This window comes from Eubalaena glacialis, chromosome 3 (assembly GCF_028564815.1).
Source record: "Eubalaena glacialis isolate mEubGla1 chromosome 3, mEubGla1.1.hap2.+ XY, whole genome shotgun sequence".
NCBI classification, from domain to species: domain Eukaryota; kingdom Metazoa; phylum Chordata; class Mammalia; order Artiodactyla; family Balaenidae; genus Eubalaena; species Eubalaena glacialis.
Window position 1 is genome coordinate 191,187,898 of NC_083718.1, and position 22,092 is coordinate 191,209,989.

Here is a 22,092-nt window from a genome sequence, read left to right on the forward strand (position 1 = left end):
CTGGGTTGTCATAGACACTCAGTAAATGGCAATTATTATCCCCGTTAACACTGTGATCGTGGCTCTTGTTAGGTTTGGGGGGGTGGGGTGGTTGGAGCCAGAGTGTCAATTGCTGATGAATGTGAACCTCAGAGGCCCTGCTGACTCCAGGCGGACCCGGGAGGGATCAGCCCAGCGCTGGCGGGAGCAGGCAGATGTCCCAGAGCCCTCACCCGGCCTCCATCACAGAGGGAGTCGTGCTCCCACCATGGGGTTAAACCACCCTCCGAATCCAGACTCTGAGCTCCTTTTCGCCATGGCAAGGTTTCTGGCATTTCCAGGAAACTTAGTAGCGTTTGCAAGCCTTGTTGACTTTGGGAGGAGCCTTTGCATCTGAGCCCTCAGCCGTGTGCTGGGAGCCTGGTCTCTGTCTTTCACTGAGTTTCCCAGCAGAAGTGCTCTCCCTGGCTGGGGCCCCAGGGTCTCCAAGACACTGCAGCCTCCAGCTCTGTCTGGGGTCCTGCTGATGCCATCTGGCCCCTCTAGGTCCCTGGGGGTCAGACATGGGGGGCGCCAACTGGCAGTGCAGGCGGCCTGCACTGCACCCCGACGCTGCCCATCAAGAACCCCCAGAGGGAGCGTGGCCTGATTGGTCAGTGCCGTCCTCCCCTCCCATTTTCCGAGGACTGTGCTTCTTTGAATGGTTGCAATATCCTTCAAAGCGATTCAACGGTGCAGCCCTGGAACCCACATGGGGACCTTTGCAAGCGCCCTCCCACCCACTCATGCTCTCTGGCTAGCTCCCCTGGGCCCTGGGAGACTGTTCTCTTTCATTCACCCCATCCCCAAAGGCTCAAGATCCCCCAGGATGAGCAGAACTGTGTCCCCACGTCTGGAGGAAGGAGCTGGTAGGAGAGAAGCCCCGGGGGACAAGCAGGCGTTCCAGGGGCCCATCTCACGCAGCCAGAGCAGAAGTGGAGCAGGTGTGCCGGATGCGGCTGAGGTCAAGCTGAGTCCTGGGTGGAGAAGGAGGGGCAGCCCGTCCCCCTGCTGACCACCAAGGCAGCCTCGAGCGGAGAAGCGTCTCTGGAAGAGCCTGGAGGGGGCCCACGCACAACCCTCACTGAGCAGCTCCCACGTGGGGAGCAGCCCATCTGGTTCTCAAACAGCCCGTGAGAAGCTGCTGCTTCCATCCTATCGCAGAGATGGGGAAACGGAAGGTCAGATGGAGGGGACCTGCCCAAAGTCACACCACTAGCAGACTCTGTGCTCTGACCCCTGGATCCTTTTCCCTCCCTCCTCCCTCCCTTTCCCCATCAACCACCTGAAGAGCCCTCTCGGTGCCCATCCTTCCTGGAGAGGAGGCTCTGCCTGGGACCTCAGGGGCTGCTTGAAGGTCTGAGCCTCAGAGCCACTTGGTCTTGTCTCTCTGTGGCTCCCCTCCTGTCTGGGTGTCCCACAGCCCTGGGCAGGGGACGGCCACCTACTTACCCAGGCCAGCCTGTCTTGACTTCTCCGTGAGGGACGTGAAAAGAGGTAGAGGGAGCCTGTGGTCCCCACCCAACGGCCTGGGTGCTGCCCACCAAAGGCACATCTAACCAAGCGGGTAGGGGTGGCCTTGGTTCCCCACTTTTGGTAGGGAGGTGGGAACCCCAGATGTCTCCATTCTCTGCAGGGTTCCATGTGGGGCTGATGTGGTCCTGGGACCCTAGGAGGCCAGGGCCCATGGCTCCCAGCAGCAGGGGCCTGGGTCCCAGGACCACGGTGTGGGCCCTTCAGAGTCTCCTCCGGGCCCCGAGAGCCCCTGCTGGCCCAGGTCGCTGCGGCACAGGACACAGAGGAGCTGCTGGCACCACGCAGCTCCCGATGGACAGCTTCGCAGGACGGGCCGAGACGGGCTGGCAGCCTCCTGTGTCTGACTCCCCTGCGGAACGGCACTTGCTTGCACGCTGCTCCCTCACTGTTTGAATTGCAAGTCCTCTTACTTGGAATAACACTGACTTGTACATTTGAGTAGTTCAAGCAGGGAAAATTTAATCAGATGCCAACTGAGTAAATGCCAGGGGCTTTGAAAAAGAAATTTAAATTGCCAGGTGGATAAACGTTTGGGTAAAAGGACCCTTCTCACGGCTGCCACTGTGGTGGCTCTGTCTGCGCCCGTCTGCTGGGTGCCGCTCGGTGTCCGCGCCCCAGCGCCGCGGCCAGCCCTGTCCGTGCGCAGAATCATGCTGCAGAGCAAACTGGAGTTCTGGGCGCTTGGTGTGAGGGTGGCTCCCGGGAGCCTGTCCTTAGGCAGCACCAGTGCCAACTCTGCTTTAGACAGTGCTCGGGGTCTGGGGTCCCTGCCTGTGGTCATCACTGGCCCCAGGGCTTGGGGTGGGATGACGGGGCACTTCCACATCTCTGACCCTGCCTGGGGTCCAGCCTGGGGTCCTGTGCCTGCAGAAGCGTTTGCTGCACTGTGGGAAGGACCACAGGCCACAGCCCACTTACCGGTGGACAAGGCAGCATCTCAGTGCCCAGCAGATGCTGGGGTGCTAGCTGGTTTCTCTCTTCACTCCTGATCACCTGAAAAAGGTGCTAGGTGCTGGCTAAGCTGCCCCCTCCGGCCCACTCTGGCACCTTCCCAGGAGGCTCTCCTAAGGGAGCCCCTGGGACCAGCACCTTCTTCCCTCTTTGGGGTCTGGGAGGAGGCCCGCATCTCAGTGCAGTGCCCCCTAGCTGCCACCAGGGGTCACCAGGCCCACGGCAGGCTGGAGGGTGGACGCTGGTGGCTGGGAGCGGAGTGCGGGGCAGGGGCAGAGGCAGGCAGCCAGCGGCAACGGGGATGCAGGCGTTGGTTGATGTCTTGGAGGTCTACCCAGCCCAGGCCAGCTGAGCTGTGGGCTTTGGCAGCCGGGGTGCCCTGGGAGATCAGCTGTCGTGCCTGAGCTGCAGGTCCTGGGACCCGACGCTGGTGGAGACACGAGGCCCGGCACACTGCTTAAGGGCATGGTGGACTTTGGAGTCATTCCAGGATGGCTTTAAATCCCGTGTGGACTTGGGCCACCTCCTTAACCTCTGCAAGCCTCAGTCTCCCCACCTGTAAAATGGGAGAAATGATGGGAGTGTTGTTGGAAAGATTCAGCGACCTGCTCAGCCCAGGCCTGCTGTCACACCATCACTCAGCAGACGATAAAGACGGCTCTTGCTCCCGTCAACAGAGTTTCCGGAGGGACTGTCCTTTCTGTCGCCATCTCCTCCAAGATGCTCTGCGGCTCCTGCTTGTTTTTAATGTTCCTAATCTCCTGTTGATTATTCCTGGGGTTTCAGCCAAATAAGCACTTCCAATTAAAGCTCTCGCCTCAGCTCAGAGTTGGGTTGCCATGGCGACAGGAGCAGGGATTTTAGTTCTTCCCCGGAATGTACACACATGTGTGTGAGAGTCTTCGTGTGGGTTTCTGCCCGTGTGTCTAGTTGTTACCAGTGTCACTCCTGCAGGGCCTGGAGCTGGCAGGTGGGTGGAGAGAGGGAGGAAGATGGGGTGTCAGGCGTGATGCTGAGGCCCCTTCTGCGCGGGGGAAGCCTTTGCCCGAGGGCTCGGGCCAGTGTTGGGAGGAAAATGTGGATTTCCTCGTGCAAACTTGACCTTCCTGGCAATGGCCTCAAGGCCCCTGTCCAGCCTGGCAGGTGGGATGATGCCCAGGTGGTGGACGCCCCTGCCCAGGTCTCTAGAGCCTCACAGGTGTGTGTGTGTGTCTGAATGTGACTGTGTGCCTGTGTGTGTGTATGTCTCAAGCTGGCTATTGGAGCTGAATCTCAGACAGAAAGTTCTAAACTCAGCTCCTCAGCTCTGGCTGGGGGTTGAGTGAGGTCCAGGGAGGGGCTGAGCCAGAAGCAGAGTTGAGAGGCTCGCTCTGACCTCTGGATTCTCAGAATTCCAGATGCATCAGCATCAGTCCTCGTCTTCAGCACTGGAAGTTCTTGGAAGGTAGGCTCGTTGCTTCATGTGTGGGTTGGCTGGGATTTTTTCAGTTGAAAGCGTCAAAGCAGCTTGTGCAAAATTAAATAAACAGAAGGAGAAAAGAAAGAACGTATGTGCACACACACGGATACACGGGCACACACATACAAAATCACACGTGCTCACACACAGACAGGAGGTCATACACAGACTCACACACAGAGACACACATACACACACACATACACACACACACACAATGGGGCCCAGGTGCTGGGAATCCCTGCTCATCCAGCTGCCTGCACAGCTGGATCCAGGGCTCTGACCTTCTCCACATCTCAGCCCCACCCAGCCTTGGGGGAACCTCCCTCCCAGTGGTGGGAAATCTCTCACAGGGAGGAGAGGTTTCCTCTGGCCGAGCTGAGGAAGCAGATCTCATGGAAGGATCTGATGGGCCTTGCTGGGTTGTGGCCAGCCCTGGACAATTATTGGGCCTGGGGCAGTGGTCCTGGCCTGTCCCAGGTCTCCTGTCTCCCAGGGTGGGACAGCGAATGTGGATGCACTGTGCCCAGGACCACATGGGGATGGGGCGCTGGCCCCAGGGTGCGTGACCATGAGCATGGGAAGGGCTGCCTTCTCTGTGGAGTGGACACTCCTCATCCAGGAGGGGGCTTGATCTTTTGCACACGCCGTGTGCCCAGCAGAGCTTCGGTGTCGAGAGCGGCTGTGGCCCCTCTCCACCGGCTCTGCATCTGTGGAATCAGGGAGGCCGAGGGTGATGGGAGCTGGTCCGGAGGGACCGACCGCCGGCTCTGGGGGCCCCAGCAGGACTGGAGCCCTCGTGCAGAAGCCAGAGGTCGTGCAGAATCTGGCCTCCTCCATGCTCTTCCCTGGGAGCTGGGATGAGCATCTCTGGTCCTGAGGAAACAGTGTCTGTGGATTTGGGGACTGGGGGTAGAAGAGCCAGCCTGCCTCGGGACTGGCTCCATGGGTCAGCTGAGGAGGGCCAGGCAAGGGGCTGGGCAGACCACGACCCCCAGCAGTTGTCACCACACTTGCCCAGACCCGCCCCCGGAGGCTCTGAGGAGCTGAGGGCAGCCCAGTGGCATCTGTCCCTCCCTGTAGGCTGTGATTCTGAGTCTGGGGACAGTGTCTCATCTGCTGCTGAGACCACAGAGCTGGGCCCCCCGGGGGCTCAGTGAGGATGAGGACCCCGGCTGATGGCAGGTCCATGGCCGGCTTCCTGCTGGGAGTGCGGGCACTCCTCCTCCTCCCGAAGGTGAGGTCAGCTGGCTGGGGTGGCACTGCAGGCAGAAGGGGGGGGTCACTGCCCTCCTGGAATTGGCGACGCCGAGCCCACCTCTTCTCCTTCCTGGGGGAGGGGCTGCTACAACCCCACTGATCTATGAGCCTCCCCGTGTGGCAGGCACTGTGCAGGGCTCCTCACTCCACGCTCCCACGTCACCTTTGTGGGGACCCCGTGGCAGTTGTGTTATCCAGTCTGCAGGTGAGGCACTGAGCATGAATACGTTGCCCAAAGTCCAGCAGAGCAGGCAGTGGACCGGGGCCAGGAAGCCAGAACCAACCATTGGGCTTTTCTGCCTCTCAGGGACCTTCCTGTCTTCCTCGGGGCCCAAACAGCACCCACGCCTCGGGAAGTGGGCTGTGGAGGGGAGGACGCTTGGATCCTTTCCCTGGATTCGGTGCTCCTGAGAGAGACTCCAGCTGTCGGTGGATACCCACCACCTCCCACGTGGCCGGAGCCCGAGGTTCCCACTGCCAGCTCCCTTTGTTCCATCGGAGCCCAGAGAGGGAGGGTGGCGAGGGGCCAGGGGAGGGGGCCGTGGGCAGCCGCAGACGGGTGTGTGCAGGGCCAGAGGGAAGGAGACTAGGATGTCCACGTGCCAGAAACCTCCCTCCCCTCCCGCCTCCGGGCAAGAGGCGAGCCCACCTGTGGGGAGGCGGGGCTGTGGGCCGCCCGGGAAATTCCTTGCTGCCTGTTGAGTGGGGCTCCCCTTGGCTTCCTTCCTGCCACTCATCCCCTCCCTGCCCCCAGCCAACCCCCCCAGGACCTTAGCAGGTAGCTCAGGACCGCGGCTGAAGCCGCCCTTGTGCCTGGCCTCGCCCACCAGCTCTTGGTCCTGCACGAGGCACAGGCCCATCAGAGGAAGGGCGGGTGCTTGTCCTTGAAGGAGTGGGCGGCCAGAGAGCGGGGCCCAGGCCAGCAGGTAGGGGTCCCCCGTGCACAGCCAACTTTCTCACCCCCGGGATGGAAGACTGTGCCCGCCTGTGCATGCATGAGTGCCTTTGCACACATGTGCCAGTGTGCATGCGTGTACGTTCTGCGTGCAGTGGATGAACGAGAAGCTTCTAGGAAAGGCCTGTGGCGGAACTTCAGCTGCTCACCTACTTCCCCTCTCAGTCTTTGCCTCACCCCTTTGATTTCTGTGGCACACGCTGGTTAATTGGTGTGAAGAACCGAGAACGAGAACTCTCCAATTAGTGGAGAGTGACCGCAAGGAGCTAGAAGCTGGAAGGAGCCTGGGCCTCTTGGGAGAGAGCCAACCAGAGCATCACCTGACCAGGGGCGTCATCTCGGATTGCTGCCTGATGAAGCGATAACTTGGATTTTTGTGAAGCCACTAAAATGTTGAGGTGGTTGTTACAGCGGCTGGTCCATCCTGACTAATAAATTCCTAAGATTTTCCTCCTTAAGACTCCCGTCCTGTGAGCCTCTGCCCCAGTGTGTACCTGGCCAACTCTTCATCATCTTTCAGGACCTAGTTGAGGTGCCACCTGAACTAGGCTAGCCTTTTTTGGGTAGCCTTCCCCGGTCTTCCGGGACTATCAGGTGCTGGTTCTCTTGGTCCCAACATTCCCTGGATTTACCTCTGTCATTGTGCTTACCCTGTGGTGCCATAAAGATCTCTTTACTTGTTTCTCTCTTCCACAAACCTATGGGCATCTTGATGGGTGGAAGTATGTCTGTGTCCTCAGTGCCTGGTATGGTATTGGATAGAGTCGGTATTCACTGTGTTTTTGTGAAGCTGGAAGAAAGAAAGGGAGGGAGGGGGATAGAGAGAGATTCTCTGGAGTCTTTTGGTCCTTCTCTGGAACTAAAGTTACAAAAGAAAGATCAAAGTGTTCCAAATGACCCAAATATATACTTTGGGGACACAACTGGGTTTCTGTTAAAAACTAGCCTTCTCTCCCAACACCATCCAGCCATGAAGAGGTTAGATACCTTTCCTCTGAACCATTCTCCCATTTATAGGTTTTCTCTTAGTCCTGACTTAACCTTCGCTTTTGTTATTCCTCTTTCTTTCACCTCTCCTCCATCCATCCATCTTTTCCTTCCAAAAAATGTACTGTATGCCAAGTGATGTTCAAAACATAAAAACTATTGCCATGAAAAAACAGACCAAAATCCATGCTCCTCTCATGGAACATAATCTATGTATCCAATTATCTATCTATCTATCTATCTATCTATCTATCTATCTATCTATCTATCTATCTATCTGTCTGTCTATCTATCTGTCTATCTATCCATCCACCCATCCATCTACCCATCTCTGTATCTATATCTATTTATCTATGCATCTATGCATCCATCCATCTATCCATCCACCCATCTATGCATCTACCTATCTATCTCTCTATCTCTCTATCTCTCTATCTATCTATCTATCCAGCCTAGAAGTGAAAGCACGTGACTTGCTTTGGCCAATGAAATATGAGTAGGGGTGAGTGATGTGTGTCACCACTGGGCAGGAGTTTAGAGGCAGTTCTTGCTTTGCCATATTCCTTTTCCTCTGCACAGAGGTTGGCACATTCTAGGTGTTTCCTGCTTTGTCGATGTGGGCCCTGGAGTGAGGAACACTATGGCCTGCAGACCACCCTCTCCCCCAGCATAACAACCGTACTCCTCCAGACATGTGATATAATAAAGGAGCAAAACTTTCCTACGAGCCATTCTGGTTGTTGTTTTCTGTAGCACACCCTGGCCTCGCCTGGCTGATAGATACAAGGTGACAGACTGTGTTCCAGATGGTTATGCCAGTTTACATTCCTATCCTCAGTGTCTCTGAGTGTCTGTTTCACTCTGTCTTTATTGGCCTGGAATAATATCTTTCTAATTTACTAAAAATTTTGACCAATTTGAAAGGTGAAAAGGAATCACATTTTAATTTCCATTTCTTGGATTAGTAGCGAGGTTGAATGTACATGCAGTGGTCATTTGCTTCTCTTTTTTCAGTAACCATTTTTATGTGTGCCTACTGTGTGCTGGAAGTGTTTCTGAGAAGTTCTGTTTAGTCTGACCCAGAAAAAATCAGGGGTAAGCTTGAGTTACAGGCATACAAAGTACTGGGAAGGAAATTCCCTTATGAGATAAAAATGTACTGTAGGAAATTCCCTGCTGTGGAAGAGCAGGTTTACAGGTAGCAGAGGGGCTGGACCTGTGAGGGCAGGTGGGAACAGAGAGCAGACAAGGTTGTTCCTAAATCCTGGAGCTCCCTGTAGAGGTTCCCCTGCTGGCCGCTTCCTGGAAGGCACATGAAAAGCCTGGTTTATAAACATCCCCTGCTTTGCCTCTGTTTCTGGTCCCGCACTTCTACAGGGGCTACGAGTGGTGTCAGGAGCCAGGTGGGCCCCTGCGTGGCCCCGCTCTGGCTTGCCCTGTGCTGAGCGCTGGGCTCTGCCTTCCGACAGCTGCACTGGGAAGCCTGGAGCAGACTCGGGGCCGTTCATCACAGCAGCTCGTTATCTCTGAGCTTATGTAAGTGCCTCCCAAGGTCCCTTCTCTGGCCCAGGTCTTTAAAAGTAAGCTGCTTACATAACTGCTTCGAAGGCACACTGGAATTAATTTCCAACATTAAATTTGCTTTAGGAGGAAGTCTACTAGAGACAAATGGGGAGTGGGAGGTGGGCTCCAGGGAGAGGATCCCCTCACCCCACAGCCCGGCTAAGAGCTAGTGGCTCCCTGGAATGCTGCTAAGTGGCAGTGTTTGGGAGAGGACTCCAGGATTCTGCGTCTCCCCCCACCTTTATGCCACAATAAATTAGTCAGGTAAATTTCTCTGGCCTGTAGAAAGAACCAGATCACGCAGAGGCCTTCCGCCACCAGGGTGATGGAACAGAGGCAACTGGGCCAGCCATGATGGGGCAGGAGGCCGGGAGCCCCTCACTCATGAAAGAGACAGGTAGGTGGGGGGGGCGGGGCGGGGCTGGCAGGGCTGTGGCTGCCCTCCCGGGTGGCGGACACCTCGGTGTCAGAGAGGGTCTCCCTCCAAGAGGGTCTCCCCCAAAGCAGGACACCCAGTGGGAGGAAGGGAGCATGTGAATGGCCGCAGGGTGGCCCTCATTGCTTCCAGATACTCCGATTTGTCTCCTGGGTACAAGGTAACGGCTGCCCCCTCACGCACCCTCAAGCCCACGGTGTTATCACTTGTCTGAGCTGACCTGGCTGGGATCCTTCCTAGAGACCTGGAAAGGGCTGAGCGCTAGGGGTCCTCATCGGGCCCAGGGGGTCTGGGCACCAGTGCCTTAGCCCCTGCGATCCGCTTGGCGTGCTCCAGTCTGCAGGGAGCTGAGCGCCGGGCAGCTCATGTCCAAGGGCAGTGCCATCTCCAGGGTCCTCCGTGGACAGAGCTGGTCCCGGGCCTCACCCAGCTCATTAAAACACTAGATGATGATCACATTGGCATTTTTCTTGCACCGCGATGTAGGTTCAGGTGCTGGGATGAACTTCCTACCCCAGTGCTTGCTACTTGGGCCTCCAAAGCTAAACCGTTGAGTCCTACTTTGTTCTGGGAACTTTCCTGATCCAATTTGACTGACTCATGGGTGCTTTTAATTGCTTCATGACCCAGGAGAATCCTCCAGAAGGCCCAGCCTTTGAGAAGCGGCTGGACGGCCAAAGGATGTCTGCTTCTCCACTCTGGCTGGTTCTACTGGTGCCCTTGGAGCTGGGAAAGCCCTCGGAAGAAAGGACTGATGCACTGAGATGCCTGGTGTGTGGGAGCATGGGGGTGGTGTGAAAATCATGAAAGCTGCATCCCAGAGACAAGAAAGACAAGAGATGAGCGAGATAGTGAGTTGGAGAACTCAGTGGAAGCCAGAACTCAAGCAGGTGGGAGTCTGAAGATAGAAACCTCAGGGACTTGCAGGAATCTTGGGAGGGCACAGGACACCCCACAGGCATGAGAGATGTACTGGGGTCCATTTTGACCAAAACTCAAAGGACAATGTGCTCCTGACGTATACCTGGGTGACCTGTGAGTCCCAGGGCTCTGGGATTCCCAAGGCCTCACCTGGCTTACCTGTGGACCCCAGAGGCTGCAGAGCACCAGCCTGTGTGTATGTCGGGGAGGGGAGTCCCCTGCCTGTCGCTTCTGGTCCCAGATCAGAGTGCACGCGCGCACACACACACACACACACACACACACACACTGCCGGGCAAGCCCTCAGGTTTGGGTCCCAGACAGTGCGCTGGCCTGCCGGAGCAGACAAAAGCCAAGGAAACTCCCTCGCCGGACCAGAGGACAGGACAGGGGACAGAGAGCTGGCCGGGGTCTCTACTGCTCTACAAGGACAGAGGCAGGCAAGAAGCCTGACAGTTTGCTTAAAAAAATCTTTATGTTTCTGAACCCCCAAACCAAACCCATCAGAAAGCATTGCAATGAAAACACAATCCCTGGACAAACCATGTTTTCCGGAAACCAAGCCTCATCTGGGGCAGAGTGGGGCATCTTCCACGTCCCCTGCAGGGCCCCCAGCTGCTCTGAAAGGGGGGCTGGGTGAGCAGAAGTGGCCCGGCTGTCGGGTCATTTAGACCCTTGGTCAGAAGCTCACAGCCCCCGGGGCTGTGTCTTCCTGGAGAAGGTCACACGGTTCTGCTGGGGAACTTGTTTTCCTTTTAATTATTCAGCACACGTGCCGTGTGGGGTGCAGGCCCTGCGAGCGGAGACTGGATGTGAATAACCTTTCATGCCAGCAGAAAAGCTTAATAAGGTGACATTAGGGCCCAAGACGCAGCAGGACACAGCCTCTGCAACTTAATAGCCCGCCTAGAGACAGCTGCTGGAGGATCCATTTATCTGCAGCTCGCCGGCCACCAGCCCAGAGCCTGTCCTGCTCAGGGTGGGAGGTGGCATCAGGGGCAGAGCCCCCCCAGGGCCAGGATGCGTTCTGGGTCCCTCAACCCTTTGAGGAGCAGCTGGGGGCAGCCAGGAGGGCTGGTGGCCGCGTCCTGCCTCCCCCACTTTCTAGAAGCTGGCTCTAGGGCAAGTTACCTGAGTTCTCTGAGCCCCCTCACTCGACAGGTGTTCGTTAAGTGTCCAGGCGTGCTGGACACTTTCTATATGTGTGTCCCCTCTGTGCAGCGACATGGAGAGTCCGGGGCCCACGGCTGCTTCCAGATCATGAATGCATCATCAGGACCCCGCACCTGCAGGCCCTCAGCGAGGCCGCGCTGGCTGGTCCTTACTTCACTCACTCGCTCACACGCCACGTTTTTTCTGGGTGTTGTCATGGGGAGCCCGAGGCCGGGCACCGAGGGTGTGGGCACCTGTAGGAGAGTCTGGCAGGTGGGCACGGCAGAGAGGTGAGCGGGCTGCACGTGGCATTTTCCCCACGCTGAGCTTTCCAGGACCCTGGGATTTGGCTGAAAAGCCCATCTTTGTCCTCAAGAGCTCCTGGCCTTGACTCCTGGCACCCCTCTCTATTTCCTCCCTCTCCCTCTCCTGTCTCCAATAGTTTTTGAGCACCTGCTGGGTGCCATGTGCTCTTCTAGGTACTGGGGATCCAGCAGAAGACAGAAGAAAGTCCCCACTGTGTTTGCTACCAAGAGGGGCCCGGAGCCGGGTGGTAAGCCCTGTGCGGACCGCCCCTCAGAGTTTGGGGCTCCTGGGGCCCTCCAGGGTTCTGGCTCTCACAGCAGAGGTCGGGGCTCCATTTCCTGCTGCAGAGCTGGACAGGACCCCCTAGAGCCCAGATGTCCCTGGCTTGTGCACCCAAGAGCCCAAGGGGAGGGGAGGCTTTCAGACTGGGGGACACTTCTGAGCTGAGATGGAATCCTAGCTTGATGCTTCTTTCTTTCTTTTTTTTTTTGAATTGGAGTATAGTTGATTTACAATGCTGTGTTAATTTCTGCTGTATAGCAAAGTGACTCAGTTTTACATATATGCACGTATATATATGCATTCTTTTTTACATTCTTTTCCATTATGGTTTATCTCAGGATATTGAAGATGGTTCCCTGTGCTATACACTATGTCTTTGTTGTTTATGCATGCTGCATATAATAGTTTGCATCTGCTGACCCCAAACTCCCAGCCCATCCTTCCCCCACCCCACCTCCCCCTTGGCAACCACAAGTCTGTCCTCTATGTCTGTGAGTCTGTTTCTGTTTCGTAGATAAGTTCATTCGTGTCATATTTAGGATTCCACATATAAGTGATATCATATGGTATTTGTCTTTCTCTTTCTGACTTACTTCACTTAGTATGATAGTCTCCAGGTCCATCCATGTTGCTGCAAATGGCATTATTTCATTCTTTTTTATGGCTGAGTAATATTCCATTGTACATATATACACCACATCTTCTTTATCCATTCATCTGTCCGTGGACATTTAGGTTGCTTCCAGGTCTTGGCTATTGTGAACAGTGCTGCTGTGAACATAGGGGTGCACGTATCTTCTTGAATTATAGTTTTGTTCAGATACATACCCAGGAGTGGGATTGCTGGATCGTATGCTAACTCTATTTTTAGTTTCCTGAGGAACCTCCATGCTGTTTTCCATAGTGGCTGCACCAACTTACATTCCCACTAACAGTGTAGGAGGGTTGCCTGCTGCTTATTTCTTGACTGTGCGACCTCAAACGCGTGTCACTCACCAATGACTGTGGATGGTCTAATATTTTTCCCTACTTGTGAGCAGCCCGCCGCCCTTTCATGGATGCAGGCAGAAGACCTGAGACCCCCGGCACAGAGACAAAGGCTGTTGTTACTCACTGCATGGCAGGCAGCACCAGATTCACTGGTCTCCTTGGTCCCTCTTTGTCCCCCAACCCCACGTGTGATGCCGGGTGGCCTAGATGCTGTGTGTGGGAGGCTCACCTCACAGCTGAGGACCCCAACTTCGGGAACGCTGATCTTTTTGAATGGGCTACAGGCAAACCTGCCTGGCTTTTGCCCTGGAGGGAGACGTTATCTTTACAATACTGATGCAAAGAAACCTGCTTCTGTCCTGGAGGGGGATGATCTCTCTGGTCTCCTTGCTATTTAAACACCCTTGAAAAGATAGTCTGGAACCAAAGCTGTAGGTGCCTCTCTGAGATGTGCAGAAACACAAGACCTGGGAGAACTGCTTTCCAACAGTGAGGAACTCAGCCTTGCAGAGCCTATTCCCCCAACCGGAGAAGGGAGACCAGTGGTGCCTCCCAGATCCAAGGGTCCCTCCAAGCCAGATGTAGTCACAGGCCATCCCTCTCCACCCCACCACCCTTCACTCCTCCAGCCCACAGGCAGGGTGTGGGAGCTGGAGGAGGAGCTTTACAGATTTGGGTGGTCCCATCAATGTCTGGTCATTCTGTGAGCCCTCCTGCTGGTTTGCAGTCGGCATCTCTCTGCAGCCTCAGTCTGCTGGGACCCCCGCTCCAGGCTCTACAACCTCGGCCACCTGAGGCACCCTGGCTGGCACGCCCTTCTCCAGTGAGGGGTGATCGATGACGGATGGCTGCGGAGACTGTGACTCTCAGAAATGACACGTGCCTTTTCTGCTTTATTGTTCATTGCTTATGTGAAGCAATCTACATTTCCAGCTGTTAATGAAGGATTCTAGATGTGTTAGGAAAAAAAAAACCCTCAAAACCTCTATTCTTTGCACTTGGGTTGTTAATTAAATTCCAAAGCTCCATTTTCAGGTTTTAATTAACAGCACAGAGCGCTTACTTGGCATGTTGGCCTCACGTGGAGTCCCTCCCTTTGCCCCTCTCGGAGGAAGCTCTTGGACCACGTTTCTGTGTGATGGGTCCCAAGGCCCCCACTCGACAAGGCTTGTGGGCTCAGGCAGCCTCCTCTGGAGGGTAACTGGGGCTGCTTTGCTCTTGCTGCTCCCAGGAGAGAGCTAGGGAGACACTCTTCCTCATCAGAGTCTGTGGATGGTCGGAGGGTCACCCGAGCCCTTGTTCCCGGGGCTCGGGTGGCAGGCTGGCAATGGGAGGGGGTGTTTGTTGGCCCTCTGAGGCTCCCCCTGCAGTTCAGGAGCTGCTGCCATGTGAGCTGAGGCCATGGAACCGATGACCGGCTTCCTTAGGCAGAGAACCACTTCATGTAGATGGGAGTATGGAACCTTTCTCTATGAAATGAGAAAGCTTCATAGAAATAACAAAGCAATAGTATCAGCCTCAGCTCATTTCAGCTCTGCAAACCTTTGCGGAGCACGTGTGATGTGCTGGGTTCTGTACTCTGTGCCTGGGATCTGAGGGTAGACTCTGGAGAGCCTCATGGCAAGAGGGGGTGGGTGTAGGTTCTGATGTCGGCAAAGGTTAAAAAAACGCATATACTAAAAATCAGTCTTAACCTGCCATCTAATCCCTGGATCTGGGTCCTTGGAAGTTCAGGACCCAAGGATGTCCTCTCTTGTCTCTCTGTGTTCTAGCTCTGCCCTCCCTGAATGAACAGGACCAAGGTCTAGTTTGGATGGAGTTGGGGCTATGAGGTAAGCTCATGAAGAGATGGTTCTTTATTCTCCTTCCTGCAACCTCAAGATGTATAATTGAGTTCTTATTAAATTTCCATTTAATGCCAACAGTTTATATAAAACAGCAAAGTGAAAAAGAGATCAGGGGAGATTTATTTAACCTGAAAGAGGACACAAACGGGGTGTGTGTGGGGAATAAAGACTCAGTGTCCTTAGAGATTGTCATACTGAGTGAAGTAAGTCAGACAGAGAAAGACAAATATCATGTGATATCACTTATATGTGGAATCTAAAAAAATGGTGCAAATGAACTTATTTATAAAACAGAAATAGAGTCACAGATGTAAAAAACAAACTTATGGTTACCAGGGGGGAAAGGTGGGGGAGGGATAAATTGGGAGATTGGGATTGACAGATACACACTACTATATATAAAATAGATGACTAATAAGGACCTACTGTATAGCACAGGGAACGCTACTCAATACTCTGTAATGACCTATATGGGAAAAGAATCTAAAAAAGCGTAATAAAAATTATATAAAAATTATAAAAATAAAAATTATTAAAAAAAAAGACTCAGGGTCCTGCAGAGAAGGCACAGCAGACACAGCTGCTGGGGGTACATGGAGGAGGGGCACTGGGCCCCCAGCTTGGGGCTTGGGGAAGATTTCAAGGAGGAGATGGCATGCTGGCTCCTGAAGATTGCATTTCATATTTAAGAGGTTAATAGATTTGGAGCAATATTTAAAGAACTAAACATCTAGGCACATCTGAGTGCCTCTTCTACTGTAGATGAATGTTCTCAGGCTGTGAACTCTACGTGTCACCAGTGCCCAGCGCAATATAACTGCCTAATAAATGTTTGTGGAAAGAATGAAAGAGCATTCATTATTTTTTCTCTATCTCTTTTGAAAGGGAGCCTTTAACTCTTCCTCTCACTAATCCAGTGGTTTTCCACCAGGGGCTGTTTTGTCTCCTAAGGGACATTTCTTAATGTCTGGAGACATTCTGGTTGTCACCCTGGGGAGGAGGCATGGCAGGAGGGTGTTGGTAGAGGGGAGAGATGCTGCTAGACATCCCACAACCCACAGGACAGACCCTCATAACAAAGGTTTATTCCCCAAAACATCAATAAGTGCTGAGGCGAGAATCTCTGCACCAGTAGTACTTGGGGCCTGGAAGGCTTTGGGCTGGAACCTGGTGATGGGGGGCTGACCCCTGCAGCCAGCCCTCTATTTTATGCTCACCTGAAGCCTTGTGTCTGGCAGGGAGGTTGGTATTTGGTGATGGATGGGCTCAGGAGGTCCCAGCATTTTGCACTTCTGTGGCTTCTGCAGTTGGTCCCTCTCCCCGTAGCCCTGCGTTTGAATGCTGATAGACTGTTCACCCTCCTGGACCCTCAGCTATGGTCCTGCTCCAGCCAGCTCTGGGGATCTTATGGCCTTTTAGAGCAGGAACTCTGGGGCAGAATGTCCCCTACCTTTCCTCTGGCTGCTCTGGCCACTGCCCCTGCGATACCACTGTCACCCCAGCTTGGGACTTCTCTGTCTGCCCCTGGGCAAGGCCACCCCACATCCTACGCGTGCTTTAAGCCCCCTCCCACGTGCCCGACCCCCTGTAGCCGTGCTCAGCCTTCTCCTTCCCATTCTGTGACACTGACGAGGCATTGTCCACACCAGGCTGGGACTTGGAAGGTAAGTGAGGCTCCTGGGCGTGAAATTTAAGGAGGGGCTCACTTGCAGGGTTGTGCAATGCCCTACTTGCCTCGTCCTAGTCCGGGCCCTGGTCCATGTATGTGAAGGAGAGAAACCAGCTGGAGGGACCCGGTCAGCCCCCGTGACCTTCGAATTCCCTCCCGCAAAGCAAAGCTTGGGTGGGGGCCCCAGTGCTGGGTCTGTTTGCATCTCAAGAAGGGTATGAAACACATCAAAATAATCTCAGAGCAAATTGCTGGAAAGCTCCTTTAAAAGTCCAAGAGACGCATCTCTGGTCTTTACCTCTAGGGGTGGGGAGGGGGTGGCTTATATCAGTGGAGTCCTGGTTGGGACATCTTTGTCAGTTGCTAGTGACAGAGAACCCAGCCACCCAGGTGGAAAGAAGGCCTCCATCCAGGGGTTCAGACAGACTCCCCAGGCCCACTCTCTTCCTTTCCTGCTTTGACTCTGCTCCTTTTCCGTTTTCTCGTTGGCTGCATCCTCATGGTGGCAAGATGGCTGCTGTTGCTCCGGTCTCACCTTCCTCTAGGCCTCTCTCCCAGTAGGCACTGCAAAAATTCTATGGCATCTATTGGCTCAGCTGGGATTACATGCTCATCTCTGGACCAATCACAGTGGCCAGAGAAATGCAGTATAGCAACCCAAACTCAGTGTGTAGGGATGGGTGGGTGGGGGAGGGAATTGGGCAGACGGAGCATGCTGGCAAATGTGCAGCTTAGCACAAACCAAGAAAGACCAAAACCCACTGGACACACATGCCCTCTGCTTCTGACCCTGAGTCAGTCATTATCCACACCTCCAGATGTCCTGGTCCCTGCTTACATTTACATTTAAATGCCAGTTCAGTCCAATCGAATAGAATTGTCTGTAACTAATCTAGGCCTGAAAGTGAAATTTCAAAGTGGCCTTTAGTTTAGACTTAATCATGATTTCCAGTGGTGTTGCAGGCATTAATTGTTTAAAGACGCTTAATGAAACTTAATCAGTCCGTCCAAACATACCTCAGGCCCGGAACGATTTGTTCACACCACAGCCAGATGCTTCCAGATGCCGCCCAGGGCAGGGGACAGCCACAGAGGGGGTGGCTGGCTTGTCCTTCCTTCCAGGAACCTCACCGGGTAATGTCTCATGAGCCCCCGCCTCCATCCATCTCTGAGTTCCTGTCTTCATTGTGTTCTCTGGCTGCTGTTGCCACTTTCCAGACTCAGGAGGTTTCCCGGGCTCCTCGAGAGGGTGCTAGAATTCTTGTCATGTCCGCTCACTATTGTACCTTTTAAAGGACAGCTGCGGTGGGGCGGGGGCATGACCTCTCCAGGCCACGCTGGGCTGGTTCTCAGGCCTCCTGGCCCTCTGCGCTCGCCTCCTGCACTGATACATAGATGAAATCCCCCTTCCCTCACCCCTCCTACCCTGTGTTGAGCTCACCGCAGTGTCGGGTGGAGGGTGTTGGGACCTACAGCCTCTGTCCCCGGACAGCGAGCTGACTTTGGATGAGGAATTTAACGCATCCAAATGGTCCATCACATGCAACCAGGGCACAGAGTGGCAGCGTTGTTGGGCTCAGGCAGGTAAAGAGTCCGCCTGCACTGGTGCAGAGCCCGCAGTTGTGTTGGCCATTATTATTGTTATTACTGGATCTGCGACATTTATTATTTCAGCCCTAATGATGGGCAGGCACCTCGCCAAGTTCTGTGCGTGCAATGGCAAACACAAGTGGATAGACAATTACCATTCAGTGGGATGTTAGCTTTTATACCCATCTTGCTCCAAATGGCATTAAGGTAGCCATAGGGTGTATTGAGAGCATGGATGGCGGGCGATGTGCCCAGGTGCTCCAGGAGCCCTGGGAAGTCCCTTGTCTTGCAGCAGAGGGGAGTCAAGGTTGGCTTCCTGGAGGTGATGCCCTGAATGTGTGTCCTGCCGTGAGAAGCTGCCTCTCCCTTGTCTCCGCCAGGGAGGCTGGCTGTAGGTCTTTAGGCTGTGGTCTGAGCCTGCTTGAGCTTGGAGCGGTATGAAATTATCACAGGAGGGCACTCAAGCCAGCATCTTCTCCCAGGGGGGAGAAGATGCTGGTCTCCTGCTCCACCAACCAAAGGGGTTTTTAATGCCCCCAACTCAAGAGCTGGGTTTCCAGGCACACGGCCTTTCCTCTCAACTCAAGGCCTCCGTGGAGCCACCCAGTGGTCCATGGGTTCCCGGCCATGCTCCTCCTGCCCGGGACAGTCTGGGCTTCAGCGCTGGGGCTGGTGCGGGCCCAGCTCGAGGCCGGCCAGCAGCCCCGCTCCTGCCCCCTTCACAGAAGAGGGCCATGGGGCCCACAGGTATCATCCAATGGTGTCCATCCTCTTTCGGCTGGGGGCTCCTAGGCCGACGTGCTTATATGTAGTACTCTTTGAACCCACATTGGATTAGTTTTGTGTTGGCAGTAGCCACTGTCATGAGAGCCACCTCGGCACCCGGTGGAAAGTTCCAGAGACAAGGAAGCAGTGACTGATGGTGGCAGCGGCAATAGCACCAACGGGGGCTCCGGTGGCGCCTTTACCCTCCTGGTGGCCTGGCTGCTCTGCATGTCCATTTCCAACAACATGCGAGGCTTCTGGATGCTCTCTGCTGCTTCCAAATTGCCGCAGCAGAAAGGCAGACCCTTGACCCTGTAACTTTCCTTCCACTGGAGCAGCTGGTCAGACGTGCAGAGTCGATATTAACCACCACAGAATTATTTCTCAGCCTGGCAGGCTTGGGACAACGTGTGTCACTAAGACAATTCCTGACTATTTAAAACACAGGATTTCAAAGGCTGAATCCAGGGTGTTTTAGGAGAAGGACGTGTCTTCTTCATACAGGGATGGCGGCTGCCTCTGGGAGTTGCACGATAGGACGAGGGGGCAGGACACGGCGGAGGCCCCAGCCCTGCATCTCTGTCACCATGGTGACACAGGTATCTGGGCCTGTTCCATCACAGAGACAGGCTGTGGTGACTTCCATGGTCCTGCTTGGTTCTAAGTTTCTCTGTTAGCCTCACCCCCTTATGCTTTAAAAATTTGTGTTTGGAAACATGGTTTATTACAGAGACTGCTTGGCTTTGGTTTGGGGACTGTTTGCTTGTAAAATTCTTACACTGTGGATTTGGACCAGGACATCCCAGCCTGGGGGACTCTTGGCTCTCCTGAAGGGACAGCTGCCTGCAGTCTCCCCCTTGGGGAGATGGGGGGCTGGGTCGCTCCTTGTGGGGCTGGGCTTGTTGTCTTTTCCAGCGGTGACTCTGTTTCTGGATGTGGGCTCTGACCGTGGCATCTGGGTCCAGCGTCAGGGGAGCATCATGGCAGCAGGCGGAAGAGGTTTTGGAGAATGGGCCGCTGGGGTCTGAGTCTTCCCCAAAGCTGAGCTTGGTGGGCAGAGAGGGGTTCCTCCGATCTGGCCTTTGTGGGGTGGCCACAGTCGAATATGACTTCCAGAAACATCTGTCCGAAAAAGAGCAGAACTCAACCAGATCTGGAGGCTCATTTACACATCCTGATTGCACCACAGCCTGCTCTGGCCTCCTTGGCATCCGGGGAGTGGTGCCCAGGCCGCTTCTGGTGACTGCTTTTCCACGGGATCCAGTTTTAGAAACAGCGTTCTCCTTCTGGCTGACCTTTCTGCTTTGAAATTGCCTCTCACAAAACATGTTACAGCCTGAGGTTAGGATGTCCCTTCATTTCATTCTTTCGCTGGAAAAAAAAAAAAACTCCGCTAAAACACAATTCAGCCACATCACACGCTGCTGTGCTCTGGAGGGTCCCTCTGGTCCTTGCAGAGGGAAACTGAAGGGAGACGATTTGTTCTGAGGTTTCTAATGGGGGAGACTGCTTTCTCCAAGGAAGCCTCCTCCTTGTTTGGGGAAAGAAGACTCAGAGATGGGGTTCGCCTGTGGGAGCCCCAGGAAGGGTCCGGGTCTGGCCTGGCAGGGCCGGGGAGGCGGCAGACCCTGGAACACAGCACGTCTCTTGAGGCATCATTTGCCCCTCTCTGATGGTTCTCATCCCTCGCTGATATTTTATGAGCAGGATGTTTATCCCCCAGGGGTTTTGAAACATAGCTTCATCTGGCTTGGGAGTTTTGGACTTGTGTGCAGAGCACAAGCCAGCAGGACCCAGGCCAGTTGGGGGTGCGCTGTCCCTGGGGGCGTTTTCAGAGCGGCCGAGCCATTTGTCCCCGTGGGATGCAGTCGCCCGGCCCTGGCTTGGTTGGATCAGGGCCCGGGCGGGGAGGGCATGGCCCCCCAGGGCCTCTGAATGCTTGTGCTGGTTGTACGCTGCTCAAGGGTGCCTGGCCCAGCTGCTGAGCAGGTGCTGCAATCCAGCCTGCATCTGCTTGCCAAGCCTCGGGCCTGGCTCAAGGCGGTGTCTGCCTGGAGGATGGGGAACCTTCTCCTTTGTACAGAAGCCTCTGTATGGGTGGCCCTGGGACCTCCCTGGGTTGATTTCAGAGGAAACGTGTATTACCATATCTTTTAGTTGCTGTATTCTGATGCTTTGACATCTGGGGCCTGGCTGAGCCTGGGGGTTACTCCTCCCAGGACTAGCCAGTTCTCAGAGATAGACCCAAGGGGAGGGTGCCTTTCAAATGCAAACCATCCAATCCAGAGCCGCTACCCACAAGAACCTTCTTAGACTCCGATACTCCGGGCTACTATCCTCCTGCTCCGGTCACCCCAGGGCAGCTACCAGCCAACTAAGGAAAGCCGATGCCCCGGAACCTGCTGAAATTATCCAAACCAGCCAATCCTAAACCTACTTTCTCTGCCCACGCCCCATTCCATCCCACAGAAACCACAATAAAGGCTCTTGCCCACATGCCCCCAGGCCCTGTGCTTCCCCGTGTGGCCCTGTCTGGTATGACCCCTCCTCTGGGATCTGTGAGCGTAGCACACTTCTTTCAATGGCAGCCATGTCCATGTCTGTGGGTCTCACATCCCAGATTAAAACAAATCCTGGACTTTCTGTGCTTTCAATTGCCCTAATCTTCCAGGCTATTACCTCAGCCTAAGGAAATCAATTTGGCCCCCTAAGACTTGCAAATACGACACTTTGGTTATAATGAATGTGAATGGCATTTGATCTGCCCAGTTACTGCTGGTTCTGCCCAGAGGGGTAGTCGTGAGGGGTTTCCTTACCCTTAAAACCTGTTGTCGGAGAGGCTGCCTGGGGAAGGACCCTCTGCAGACCCACTGCCCGCCAGGCCCCATCTGCGCAGGTCAGGAGTCCTGGGGATGAGAGTCCGTCTGGGCAGGAGTGTTTCCCACAGGGTTGGGGGCCTTGTGTTCTGGAGAAGAGTGGGGTTGGGGGTAAGTGGGAGGTGAGTGAGTCGGGGCCCCTGGGACTTCTCAGGGGCCAGACAGACCTGGATGGTAACCCTGGCTCTGCCACTCAGGAGGTGGGTGACCTCGGGCCAGCTGATTAATCTTACTGACCCTCGGTTTCCTCGTTGTAAAACGGGACAGAATCTTCTCCCTTGAGCTGTGGGGAGTAAATCATGAGTGTCCAGGACAGGCTGTCATGGGGCTATGCTGTCGGCTGAGATGATATAGACAGTGAAGGCCCCAAAGGCGTCCACGTGCGAATCTCCAGAACCTGTGGCAATTCTATCATATGGCAAATGGGAATTTGCAGATGTGATCTTGGGATGGGAGATTGTCCTGGATTATGCAGGTGGGCCCGATGTCATCACAAGGATCCTCAGAAGAGGGATGAAGGAAGATCAGA